Consider the following 13098-nt stretch of genomic DNA (forward strand, 5'->3'; position numbering starts at 1 on the left):
GAGAGACGGTCAGAGTCACAGACAGTCAGGGACACAGTGACAGGTACAGAGAGACGGTCAGAGTCACAGACAGTCAGAGACACAGTGACAGGTACAGAGAGACGGTCAGAGTCACAGACAGTCAGAGACACAGTGACAGGTACAGAGAGACGGTCAGAGTCACAGAGAGTCAGGCACACAGTGACAGGTACAGTACAGGACTGGTGGCAGGAAGCGCATGGGAACCTTGAAGCCATAGAGGCACTTACAAGGATATTACCCGTAAACAAATCCCATAAAAAATAACCTTATAAAACTAAATATATAAAACTTTGTAATAAATAACTTGACACTGAAGCTTCCTGTTGGGTGGTAGAAGGTCAAATCTTATTCATTTTTCTCTTTTTTTCGTGTTTTAACGATTTAAACATGAACACAATCAGACATTCTCAACATTCTTCTCTCCAGAAGAATGCACTGACGCGTCTGCCCAGACGGACTCCCATCCGGTACTCCGACTTCCAGGCGATAATCCAACATGGTCTTCTGAAATTCCGCCAGCTGTGACTTGAGAATTTACTACAAAACATGAAAGCAATAACACAATACAACAACGTTCAGGTTGGGAAGGAGGGATAGCTCCCAACGCACGGGAAAAGAGGAAGTAGGGAGGCAGAGATAGCGCCTATATACCGCAGCAAGAGGGAGGAGTAAATTTGACAGTAGGTGGGAACACAAAATCCACCCCCCTTTTAAAGTGCACCATAACCTTCATTTACAGCTTTAACCCCTTGTATAACCTCACCTCCAGTCCGTGTGTACCCTCCTTATAACAGTTGGGGGCACACGTCAGACTGATGGTAGGAAGCAGCATTGGAACCTTGAAGAACTTACAAGGATATAACCCGTAAACAAACCCCATAAAATAACCGTATAAAACTATATATATAAAACTTTGTAATAAGTAACTTGACACTGAAGCCTCCTGTTGGGTGGTAGACGGTCACAACTTATTTATTTTCTCTTTTTATGGTGTCTTCACGATTTAAACATGAACACAATCAGACATTATAAACGTTCTTCTCTCTAGAAGAATGCACTGAATCGTCTGCCCAGACGGACTCCCCTCCGGCACTCCGACTTCCAGGTAATAATCCAACATGCTTATGAATAAGGTTCACTCTGGCACCGATAAGGCTTTTTAAAACTTTGAATCTTTATTTTCTTCCAATTCCGGAAAATATACAATCAAACAAGACATCCCAATGGCAACACCAGATATTACATATTGTGGAATAAGGGCCTACACGTTTCAGGTGCTGCATGCACCCTTAATCATGGCACAAAACTTTTGTGGCAAACGTCGAGGACCGGACGTACTCCTGAGCACGACTAAAGGTGGAGGTGAGCCGCTAAACAAACCCTCTCTTTTTCTTTTCAGTAATAATCCAACATGGTCTTCTTAAATTCTGCCAGTAGGAGCCTGTGTACCCCTACACGGAGCTCCATCCACTACCCAACAGGAAGAGGGATTGCTCTACTCCATCCTGCAATCCAGACAGGAATATATCAAGGCCTATGTCGTTGAGGTGGACTCCATCAGAGTATATGAGGACGCTGTTGTTACCCTCTAACTCTCTATGCCGCACCACAACTCCCGACTTGGATCTGATAAAACGAGCCATGTGGGAAAATACATGGTGCGATGGAAACAGCCTAAAGCCTCTGCATCCCTGGCCCATTGCCACACTGGGAAAAACACAGATAAACGGTCCACATCAGAGCGCATCATGGTCAACAACTCAGCAACCCTAAGGAAATCAAAATCGTTGCCACCTGCATGTATTACCAGTACGTCAGGACCCGTGGACTTGGGACAACAATAAACCCCTAATTCCTTGCCAAATGAATTCGGCACCATGTAAATCCAAAATCCTGCTCAGGGGCCAACTTCTGCGTGTTGTGCTGCCTGAAAAACGTGCCCGAGAATCCAAACAGACGGGGAGCTTGAGGTTGAAAACTGGAACCTGGAACTAAACAACACACATAATTATTGTAACAAATCAGGTCGGATGTACCAAGAGAAACAGATAGAGCACCAGCGCCCCATACACATCACATCTGGGTAAAGGAGACCCGCCCTGGCAGCCTCCGTCGCTGCTCAAATCCAGAACAAGTGCGTACCATACTCAGCTGGGGACACACTCACCTCTACCAGACATTTCTCAAAACCTGCACAGAGTCACGGAGGAATCCCAAATAACTATAGGTGACCAACAACTTGTCGGAGTTACTCGAAGCCACACCTTCCCTACTGCCAAGGCCAGCCAGGAGTCCCAAGCCTTACCATATTGCCTCCACGTACTAGGAGCCATCAAAGAACGGACCAGGGCGATCAATTGCGGATCAGGTCCCATAGCAGGGAGGGGCACTCCCTGCCATCCAATGCCGCTGAAGGATGGTAGCCCCGGAACTCCTACCAACGAAAACGCGTAAGAGAGTCAGCCACAACATTCAAAGTGACAGGGATGTGCTGCGCCCGAAAGGAGATGTTAAACTCCAAGCAGAGAAGAGAAGATGAAAAATTCAGTAAGCAACTCCTGCCTCTTAAGGGATCATTAGAAAAATCCAATTTTATTTAGGTACTATTAAAATTCTTAGGCTTAACTCCAGCTCAGAGCCCTGTAGATGGTTTTTCCCTAATACAGGCTTAGACAAGAGGTGACCCCCAAATCTGTGTGACTGGTCAAGATAACAACTTCCAAGGCTGACCTGCATCAGCAAGTATGGCATAACAAGAGGTACAGCCACTCAAACATAAATGTACTACAAGACCACCTCCACATAGTTTGTGCAAAAGGGGTGATACACCTCAGTGCACTTTTAAATGATCCCTTAACAGGCAAGATTTGCTTACAGAATTTTTGAATTTTGATTGAGGGGACATAAATTAAACTTTTTGAACTTGTATTCCCCGTTGTTTTGTTTTGGAAGAGAAGATGAAGACAGTTTATTTATACAATATACAACATCTGCTGTCTACCCTGGGTGATCTCATCACCTTAGCCACTCAGATTGACGTGCGATTTAGGGAGCGTGCCGAAGAGTTACGCCTCAAACAATCTCAAGTCCACCCACAACGTCTTCCTCACCTGGCTCCTGCTTTACAAAGGCCGCTCCAGCCTCCGGTCATACCATCTGCATATGAGCCTTTGGGGGTGGACAGACTCTCTTCCCAGGAGCGTATCAGTAGATGTCAGGGAAACCTCTGCCTGTATTGTGTCAGCACAGAGCATTTCAACGGGACTTGTCCTGTCCATCGCCAGCGTACGGAAAACACCAGTACCTAGGGTTCTTGGTGGAAGCGTCCCTAGTTGTAAGCCAAGCTTCTCCACGCCTGATGATTCCAGTGCTCCTCAGCATTGGCACCGGCACCCAGATCCAAGTCTCTGTTTTCTTGTACTCCGGTTCCGCAGGGAACTTCGTGGAGGCCGCTCTGGTCTCCCGGGCATCACATCCCTGTGTTTTGCCTCAAGAAGCCTTTGGTCATCTCCTCTGTCACAGGCCAAATCCTCTCTGACCCGGTTCAGTACTGCACCAAGTCTCTGTCCTTGCAGGTCGGTGTGCTGCACAGAGAGAGACTGTCCTTTTATGTCCTTCCACGGCCCACGTCCTTCATCCTGTTGGGCCTTCCGTGGCTGCAGCTCAATGCACCAGTACTCAACTGGATGATGGGGGAAATTCTTTGTTAGGGTTCAGAGTGCCAGTCCCGCTGTATGGTGGCTCCTCTACCAGTACCCGTCTTGATCTCCTCCGTGTCCCCCAAGCCTTTGGAAGGTCTACCAACGTGTTAACAGGACTTCACTGATGTATTCTCCAAGAAGCAGACAGAGACCTTGCCACCTCACCGTCCCTATGACTGCCCTATTGATTTGTTGCCAGGTACCTCTCCTCCCCGAGGTCAAGTGTACCCGCTCTCCGTTCCCGAAACCACAGCCATGTAGGAGTATATTAAGGAGAACTTGCAAAGACCTTTCATACGGAAGTCCTCCTCTCCTTCAGGCGCAGGATTCTTCTTTGTTACCAAGAAGAACAGCTCCTTGCTTCCTTGCATTGACGATTGCGGACTTAACAGGATCATAGTTAAGAACCGCTATCCTCTGCCGTTGATCACGGAGCTCTTGACCGCCTGTGTGGTTCCAGGATTTTCTCAAGCTGGACCTGCGTGGGCCCTACAACCTCATCCGGATCCGCACGGTTGATGAATGGAAGACAGCATTTAACACCCGAGTTGGACATTTTGAATATCTTGTGATGCCATTAGGACTTTGTAATGCTCCAGCTGTTATAAAGTCCAGCTGGGATAATTGTCTCTACGCCAAGCTTGAGTGGTGTCTGTTCCACCAACGAAGCCTACCTTTCCTCGGTTACATAATCTCCGACAAAGGTCTCCAAATGGATCCAGCCTAACTGTTGGCAGTTCTGCAGTGGCCGCGTCCAGAAGGTCTACGAGCCATCCACAGGTTCCTGGGCTTCTCGAACTACTACAGGCAATTTATCCCACATTTTTCTACTCTGGTGTCTCCCATCATCGCTCTCACCAAGAAGGGCGCTAATCCACGCCTTAAAGGGCTTTAAAGTCCGCCTTTGCCACGACTCCTGTTCTCTCCAGACCTGATTAGGAGAAGCCTTTTATTCTCGAGGTGGATGCATCTTCTGTAGGTGCAGGTTAACCCACAAAGGGCCTAAGGGCTGAACACTCACATGCGGCTTCTTCTCTAAAACCTTTTCTCCCACAGAGAAGAATTACTCTATAGGGGATCGAGAACTTTTGGGCATTAAACTTGCCCTGGAAGAATGGCGTTATCTTATGGAGGGAGCTCGCCATCCAGTCTGCGTTTACACAGATCATAAGAACCTCTCATACCTCCAGACAGCTCAATGGGGGTCATTTACTAAGGGCCCGATTCGCGTTTTCCCGACGTGTTACCCGAATATTTCCGATTTGCGCCGATTGTACCTGAATTGCCCCGGGATTTTGTCGCACGCGATCGGATTGTGGCGCATCGGTGCCGGCTTGCGCGCAACGGAAATCGGGGGGCGTGGCCGAACGAAAACCCGACGTATTCGGAAAAAACGCAGCATTTAAGAACCGAAAAAGTGTCGCTTGGGAAGCGCTTACCTTCACCTGGTCCGAGGTGGTGCATTCCGGCGCGTTGAGATGATTTTCAGCGCAGCAGCGCCACCTGGTGGACGGCAGAGGAACTGCCTTCATAAATCCCGGCCGGACCCGAATCCTGTGCAGAGAACACGCCGCTGGATCGCAAATGGGCCGGGTAAGTAAATCTGTCCCAAGGTCACTCTTCTTCTCCCGCTTTAACCTGATGATCCACTTCCGACCTGCAGAGAAGAATATCAAGGAGGATGCCCTTTCCCGTGCCTCAGATGTCATTGGAGAAGAGCCGGTTCCTAAGCATAATAGGACACATTTACTTACGCGGTCACTGAGCGATCCCCGATCCAGAATGTCCAACGAGGAAGAAGCCTGCCGGAATTCACTACGAGCGTGCGCCCGATATCCTGTATGTGTCGCTTCCCCGCTCAGCTCCGTCGGAGTTCACCTTCTTCTTCCTGGTGCATGTAAGTGCTTGGCTAGTGACACAATTTTAAATGTTAAATCCTGTGCTCAGTTCCAATCTGTCCAATGGCCTGCCCCCGATTTGTGAAAGCTTGCACGATTACGACACAAACTGATCGCGTGCGACACAATCCCTTGCAAGATCCCCGAAAAGTCGGGAAACCCAACAAAAATGCGGTCATGGGACCTTTAGTAAATAAGCCCCATTATCTCTCCAGAACAAATGTAAAGGAAAACAGTAGAATGGCACTCACCCAAAAACTTCTTTTCAATCCGGTTTATTGAGTAATACTCACACAAAAAGTAGACGTATCAAAAACATGACGAAGGGAGGGATGGACGTAGGGACTCATGATACAACAAGGTGCATGACAGCTGTTTCGCGCCGCAGCGCTTCGTCTGACTTGCCTGTTCAAACAATTCTAAACATATGGCCTTTTAAACCTCCCGGGAGGCCCGCCCCTATTCATTGTGAGCATCCTATTGGTGCTCGCGAAACAATATAGTTTCTATGTTTAATAACAAAAACACTGCCTTCTAGCGTCATATAAAGCAAAGACATGCGTTACTATAAGTACTTACCTAGGGTTAATTGCGTTCCGGCAATCTCCTCGCTAGTAGCGTTTACCTATAGGGGTGGATGGCCGTGGCGGTGCCAACCCCAAGATGGCGCCGTCCGCCGCCGGGCTGCACTTCCGGGGGCGTGGCTCCCGCTCGAACCATTCCCCAATCGGCGTGCGCTCTGGAGGGATGACGCCGGTATCGTGATAGCTCACTAAGGTGGTACTAGAATAAAGTTAGTATGTGGTTACTATGGAGACACTGTGAAGCATTTGAGTTTACGCCACAGGTAACGGTCACTTAGTATTCATTGTAAACGCTAAAATATAGGATGAAGGCAGGAGTGGGGCGAGACTTGTGGGGTGGTTATGGCCATGTGTGAAGGGTTAAAAGTGTCACAAACACTTAGTGACACAAAACATGGGATTAGCGTATCTGAGATATAAACAATTACTTTTCAGTGAACACTCCCATTTAGAGAACAAATGCACTCAGCAACTACATTTAAACTTATTATAGATGAACTAAGGTATCATAGCTTGATGCGGAGTGGACTATTGGTATGGGATATATCAATTCTATTGTTTAGCCCTATTGGTCCTAGGGCCCCCGTCTGTAAAATCCATCTCCCTTCTTTTTGCAGCAGGAGAAGCTGCCTGTCACGCCTCCTCGTGGAATAGGGACCCGTTCTATACCAGCGAATTTTAATGATTTGGGGTCCGAGTTGTGGTGTGTTCTGACATGTTCGATCAATCTAGGAGCCCCATGGCCTGTTCTAAGGGATCTTAGATGTTCAGTAAAGCGGGTATTAAGTTTCCTTATAGTTTTTCCTATGTGGAACCTGGCACATGTACAGAAAATTATATACACCACAAAATCCGTTCTGCATGTTATGAGTTGGTTGATCTTAATTTTTTGGTCTCCACATTTTACTTCTTTATTTTTATCAAATTGTGGGCAATGGTTACAGTTCCCACATCGGTAATTCCCTTTCGGTACTGAGCTCTCCAACCAATTATCTCCTGCGGGGTTAAAACTGCTGTGGACCAATTCCGACTTTATTGTCTTACCCCTGCGAAATGTTATTAGGGGTCCTCTGGCCGCTATCTCATTCAGCTCTCTGTCAGCTTCAACTATGTGCCAGTTGGACCTAATAGCTGATTTCATTATTTCAGCTTGAGGTGTAAAATTAAAGGAAAAAACGAACCTCTCATTATGTGTATTAGACCTGTTCTTGTTCAGAGTTCTAGTTTTACCCTGTAGAGACCATAGTAACTATCTCCATAGAATAGAATAGAATAGAATAGAATAGAATAGAATGCTTTATTGTCCCCACAGGGGAAATTGACTTTGTCACAACGACAACAACAACACCTCCATTCATGATCACAATTATACATATACAAACAAGTAAAATACAGCATACATATACAAGTAGATAAAAAAGTAATTTTAAAAAACAGTAAAAAAGTAAGAAAAATAGAAAAAGCACCATGGTTACGGATATTAATTACTTGCCCATGTTAACTAATGCAATTGCCCTCCGTATAAAGGAGGTTTTAAAACGATTCGTTCTACATTTAATATGCAGAAACCGATCACTAAATGTGCTACGCAGACCCATCAGTGAGTTATGTAGTGGGTTCTTCTCATTACATACAATGGACTTAAATTTGGAGAGCATACGTGCACACAGGACTGACTCCCAATCCTCTGTCTTAGAGCCAACAATTGAGTTCACCTTCCTGACCAATTTCTTAAATTTGTTTAAGTCAGTCGTGCGAGCATTGTTTCCCCAACATACCACCGCATAGAATAAAACACTTCCAATTACAGACTGGTAAAAGGACAACAACATCCTCCGGTCCACATCAAAGGACCTGAGCGATCTTAAAAAGTACAGTCTCCCGGACGCCTTTTTATACAATTTCTCTGAATTTATATGCCACAATAACTTATCATCCAGATAGACGCCCAGATACTTATAGTTTGTGACGCGTTCCACTGCGACACCCCTTCTTTGTAGGCTCACCATCAGTATCACGTTCTTTTCGGAAACTGATTACCATTTCCTTGGTCTTAGATAGATTCAATTCCAAGCCATTTGTGTCGCACCACTCCGAGAACACATCAATGGTCGACCAGTATTCAGACAGATCTCCCTCTTTTATGCACCCTATTATCGCAGTGTCATCCGAATACTTCTGCAGGAAACACTGACTTCTATTTTTTTGAAAGTCTGCAGTGTAGATGGTAAATAAAAACGGGGCAAGAACAGTCCCCTGTGGGGCTCCAATGTTACTCACAACCACATCCGACACCGTGTTTCCAATTTTCACCTTCTGCGGTCTTAATATCAGATAATTATAGATCCACTGGATTAGGCCAGAACCAACCCCCATTTTACCCAATTTCTGACATAGAAGTTTCGGGATAATCCTATTAAAAGCACTCCCAAAGTCGAAGAACATTATCCTGATCTCAGACCCCGGCTCGTCCAGATGCAGGTATACCCTGTGGAGCAGATAAAGAATCGCATCCTCCACACCCAGACGTGGTTGCTATGCGAATTGTAGAGGGTCAAGATACGGTCCAACTACTTCAGCAAGACGTCTCAAAATAAAACGCTCAAAAACCTTCATAATTATTGGTGTTAACGCTATCGGGCGGTAGTCATTTGGTTCTCTCGGAGCCCTGACCTTTTGGACCGGAATAATACACGACGTCTTCCATAACGTAGGAACCACAGCAGCTGAAATACTACGATTAAACAGTTCACAGAAAACAGGGCCAAGTTCCCCAGAGCACATTCGAAGGATCTTCGCGCTTACGCAGTCCGGACCTGACGACTTTCTAACCTTTAGTTTATTTAGTTCACGTATTACATCCTCTGCCAGAATTGAGAAACCAACATCTTTATTGGCCCTACTTCCCAATATAACATCCTCCTCGTTAGTGTCCCCAACATAATTGGTACATGGGGTCCCTTCCCCTGTACTAAACCGATTAAAGAAGGAGTTCAGGGCATTCGCATTATCTCTATCCCCTGCCAAACCAGCCATCTTTGCATCCCTGTTATTAGTTTCATACCCTTCCAGACCTCACTGACCTGGTTGGCAGCCAATTTGCCTTCCAGTTTCTCTTTATATCTATTTTTACATTCCCGAATCATAACTTTAACCTGCTTCAGTGATTCCCTATACAAGTCCCCATCCTTTACCCGGAATGCTTTATGTTTCTGCTTCAGTAGAACCTGGAGCTCTTTAGTAACCCATGGTTTAGAATTAGGGTATTTCCTAATAGTCTTGACCGGCACTATAGAACCTACACAAAAGTTAATGTAATCAGTCACCATGTCCACACACATGTTAATGTCCCCTCCAGACTCACTAAAGAACAAGTCCCAGTCCGTTGTTGAAAAGCATGATTGTAATTCACACTCCACTTCCTCAGACCACACATTGACCTGGAAAGAGCTAATGGGATTACTGTGTCTCACTGAGTAATACTTGGGGTATAACAGGGTTAGATTATGGTCAGATCTTCCTAACGGGGGCAGAGTAACTGGACGATAAGCATCTTTAACATTGACCAACAACAGGTCCAGGACATTCTCTCCTCTGGTTGGGTTGATGACATATTGCCAGAACTTTGGAAATAGTTTTTTCCCGTCCACGTGATTAAAGTCACCCGTGACGATTATCAGACCATCCGGGTACCTAGTTTGCATATCTCCAGCCACCGCTTGCAGAGTGTCACTCGCGATTTCTCTTTTTGCAGAGGGGGGGATATATGTGACAATCACCACAACTACTGTAAATTCCCTTGGTAGATATATAGGTCGGATTGCTACTGCCAAAATCTCAATGTCCTTACAACAATGCTGACCTCGAATCGTTACCTGTCCCTTCGGACACCAGGAATCGTTGGTATATACCATTACACCCCCTCCCCGACTTTTACCACTTAGCCCAGACCTGTCCAACCTAAAGAGACTAAATCCTGGCAGGGACACCGATGCATCACTGATATTTTCGTGCAGCCATGTCTCTGAGAAACACAGCAAGCAGCAGTTAGAGATGGACTTTTTATACATAACCAGGCTTTGCAGCTCATCAGTTTTGTTCACAATGGACCGGACATTCCCTGTCAATATGGAGGGAATAAACGGTTTCATCCCCCTCTTTGATATTTTACACTTTCTTCCACCCTTACATCCCCTATACGGTCTCATCACTTCTTTCGGTACCCATGGTCATCTTAGACAACCCTTTGGAGTTCCTTTCTTAATAACAATTAACATATATCTTGACAACACAATTCTTGAGTTCCCATTATCCAACTCATTTATACTTGGCCCTACAGGTTCTATCCCTTCAGCACGACTACAGACGTTAATGTAAAACCCAACCTTATTCATTTTATCGCTAACTTCTGTAGCAATTTTACCCCCATTCAGGTGATTAATACTTGAACACTGCTCAGGGGTACTGGTGTTAGTACAATTAATCCCCCTGACATCTCCAGAGGATGACAGTACAGATGCAGATCTGCCGTACCATGGCCACTTCAGACTTTCTTCACAACTAAGTTCATGCACCAAACCGTAATCATCGGACCTGGCCAGACAAGGCAGAGACCCATAATCAGAGTTTTTACCATATACCCATTTAGGAGCTAGCGGTACCCAGTCTGACCCCTTCGGGATCCCATCCCTGGCCATAGTATAGTCCGTCTCGGTTTTAATCCAATGGCAGCTGCCTGAACATTTCCTGTCCGGAATACTCCCATTTGAGAACCCAGGGACCTCATACTGATAGCCGACAGGCCCCATACAGGGGGAGGTTACATCCCGGAAACCAGGATCATCCCTAACCCCCCAAGTAGTCAAGACATTTGGGCGACCACCATTGCCCCCCAGGTTCTGGTCTCTCCAAGGGCTCATACCTTTGCTGACATATCCAGGGTCCAAGGCTACGCACTGTCCATCAGGGCACCATACATCTCCAGATTGCCCTTCCTGTACATCCAGGTTCAATGTAAAGTCCTGCATCAATATAGAGTTCTGCATAAATATAGAGTCCTGCATCAATATAGAGTCCTGCATCAATATAGAGTCCTGCATCAATATGGAGTCCTGCATCAATATAGAGTCCTGTATCAATATGGAGTCCTGCATCAATATAGAGTCCTGCATCAATATAGAGTCCTGCATCAATATAGAGTCCTGAACAGCAGAAGCAATAGACAGCGGGTCCGTTGGTCAGCAGGAACATAGGCAGCGGGTCTGTTGGTCAAACAGCAGGAGCAATAAGCAGCGGGTCTGTTGGTCAAACAGCAGGAGCAATAAGCAGCGGGTCTGTTAGTCAAACAGCAGGAGCAATAAGCAGCGGGTCTGTTAGTCAAACAGCAGGAGCAATAAGCAGCGGGTCTGTTAGTCAAACAGCAGAAGCAATAGGCAGCGGGTCTGTTGGTCAGACAGCAGGAGCAATAGGCAGCGGGTCTGTTGGTCAGACAGCAGGAGCAATAGGCAGCGGGTCCGTTGGTCAGACAGCAGGAGCAATAGGCAGCAGGTCTGTTGGTCAAACAGCAGGAGCAGTAGGCAGCAGGTCTGTTAGTCAAACAGCAGGAGCAATAAGCAGCGGGTCTGTTGGTCAAACAGCAGGGACAATAGGCAGCGGGTCTGTTGGTCAAACAGCAGGAGCAATAAGCAGCGGGTCTGTTGGTCAAACAGCAGGAGCAATAAGCAGCGGGTCTGTTAGTCAAACAGCAGAAGCAATAGGCAGCGGGTCTGTTAGTCAAACAGCAGGAGCAATAAGCAGCGGGTCTGTTGGTCAAACAGCAGGGACAATAGGCAGCGGGTCTGTTAGTCAAACAGCAGGAGCAGTAGGCAGCGGGTCTGTTGGTCAGACAGCAGGAGCAATAGGCAGCGGGTCTGTTGGTCAAACAGCAGGAACAATAGGCAGCGGGTCTGTTGGTCAAACAGCAGGAGCAATAAGCAGCGGGTCTGTTAGTCAAACAGCAGAAGCAATAGGCAGCGGGTCTGTTAGTCAAACAGCAGGAGCAATAAGCAGCGGGTCTGTTGGTCAAACAGCAGGGACAATAGGCAGCGGGTCTGTTAGTCAAACAGCAGGAGCAGTAGGCAGCGGGTCTGTTGGTCAGACAGCAGGAGCAATAGGCAATAGGTCCATTGATCAAACTACAGAGACAATTGGCAGCAGGTCCATCATTCAAACAGAAGGGACAATAAGCAGCAGCAAGTCAGTTGATCACACAGCATGGGCAGTTGCAGCAGGAACAGTAGGGGCAATAGGCATCCTAACGGCGTTTCACTGATTACCCGATGGAGCCCAGCGCGGTCCAAGACTGCAGCCCGACGTCCAGGTCCTCAGCAGCCTGAAGTCCCCTACCTTCGGGCACCACGCTCCACGGTCCCAGATCCGGAGCAGCACCTCAGTCCGGAGCGGCACCTCAAACAGCTGGCCACTAAGCCCTGGACTGCCCCGGACAGAAGAAACCCCCGAAGTCCGCACTCCGCGTTCACAAGGTCCGGGACATCCGGAACACCAGGTACACAGCCGGCACCTAGTACGGGGGAACCCCCCGCTGCTGCCGCTGATGCCGGCACAAACACACACACACGATCAAGCCAGGAGGGGAAGCAGAGCGAGGCGACGTGCAGCCGGAACACCAGCGCACCATAGTAACTATCTCCATAGTAACCACATACTAACTTTATTCTAGTACCACCTTAGTGAGCTATCGCGATACCGGTGTCATCCCTCCAGAGCGCACGCCGATTGGGGAATGGTTCGAGCGTGAGCCATGCCCCCGGAAGTGCAGCCCGGCAGCGGACGCCGCGGGGTTGGCGCCATCTTGGGGTTGGCACCGCCACGGCCATCCACCCCTATAGGTAAACG

The 13098-nt window shown here is 47.3% G+C and overlaps 1 long non-coding RNA gene across 1 annotated transcript; it reads right to left on the reverse strand.

The window, feature by feature from the left end:
• Window positions 1–354: 354 nt before the first annotated feature.
• Window positions 355–12848, reverse strand: LOC140065281 (uncharacterized). Its single transcript, XR_011847875.1, has 3 exons — window positions 12519–12848; window positions 11126–11225; window positions 355–558 (listed from the first exon to the last, which is right to left on the reverse strand). It is a non-coding gene; the product is annotated as an uncharacterized lncRNA (long non-coding RNA).
• Between the last annotated feature and the right edge of the window lie 250 nt (window positions 12849–13098).

The sequence above is a fragment of the Engystomops pustulosus genome, chromosome 6 (genome assembly GCF_040894005.1).
Source record: "Engystomops pustulosus chromosome 6, aEngPut4.maternal, whole genome shotgun sequence".
NCBI classification, from domain to species: Eukaryota; Metazoa; Chordata; class Amphibia; order Anura; family Leptodactylidae; genus Engystomops; species Engystomops pustulosus.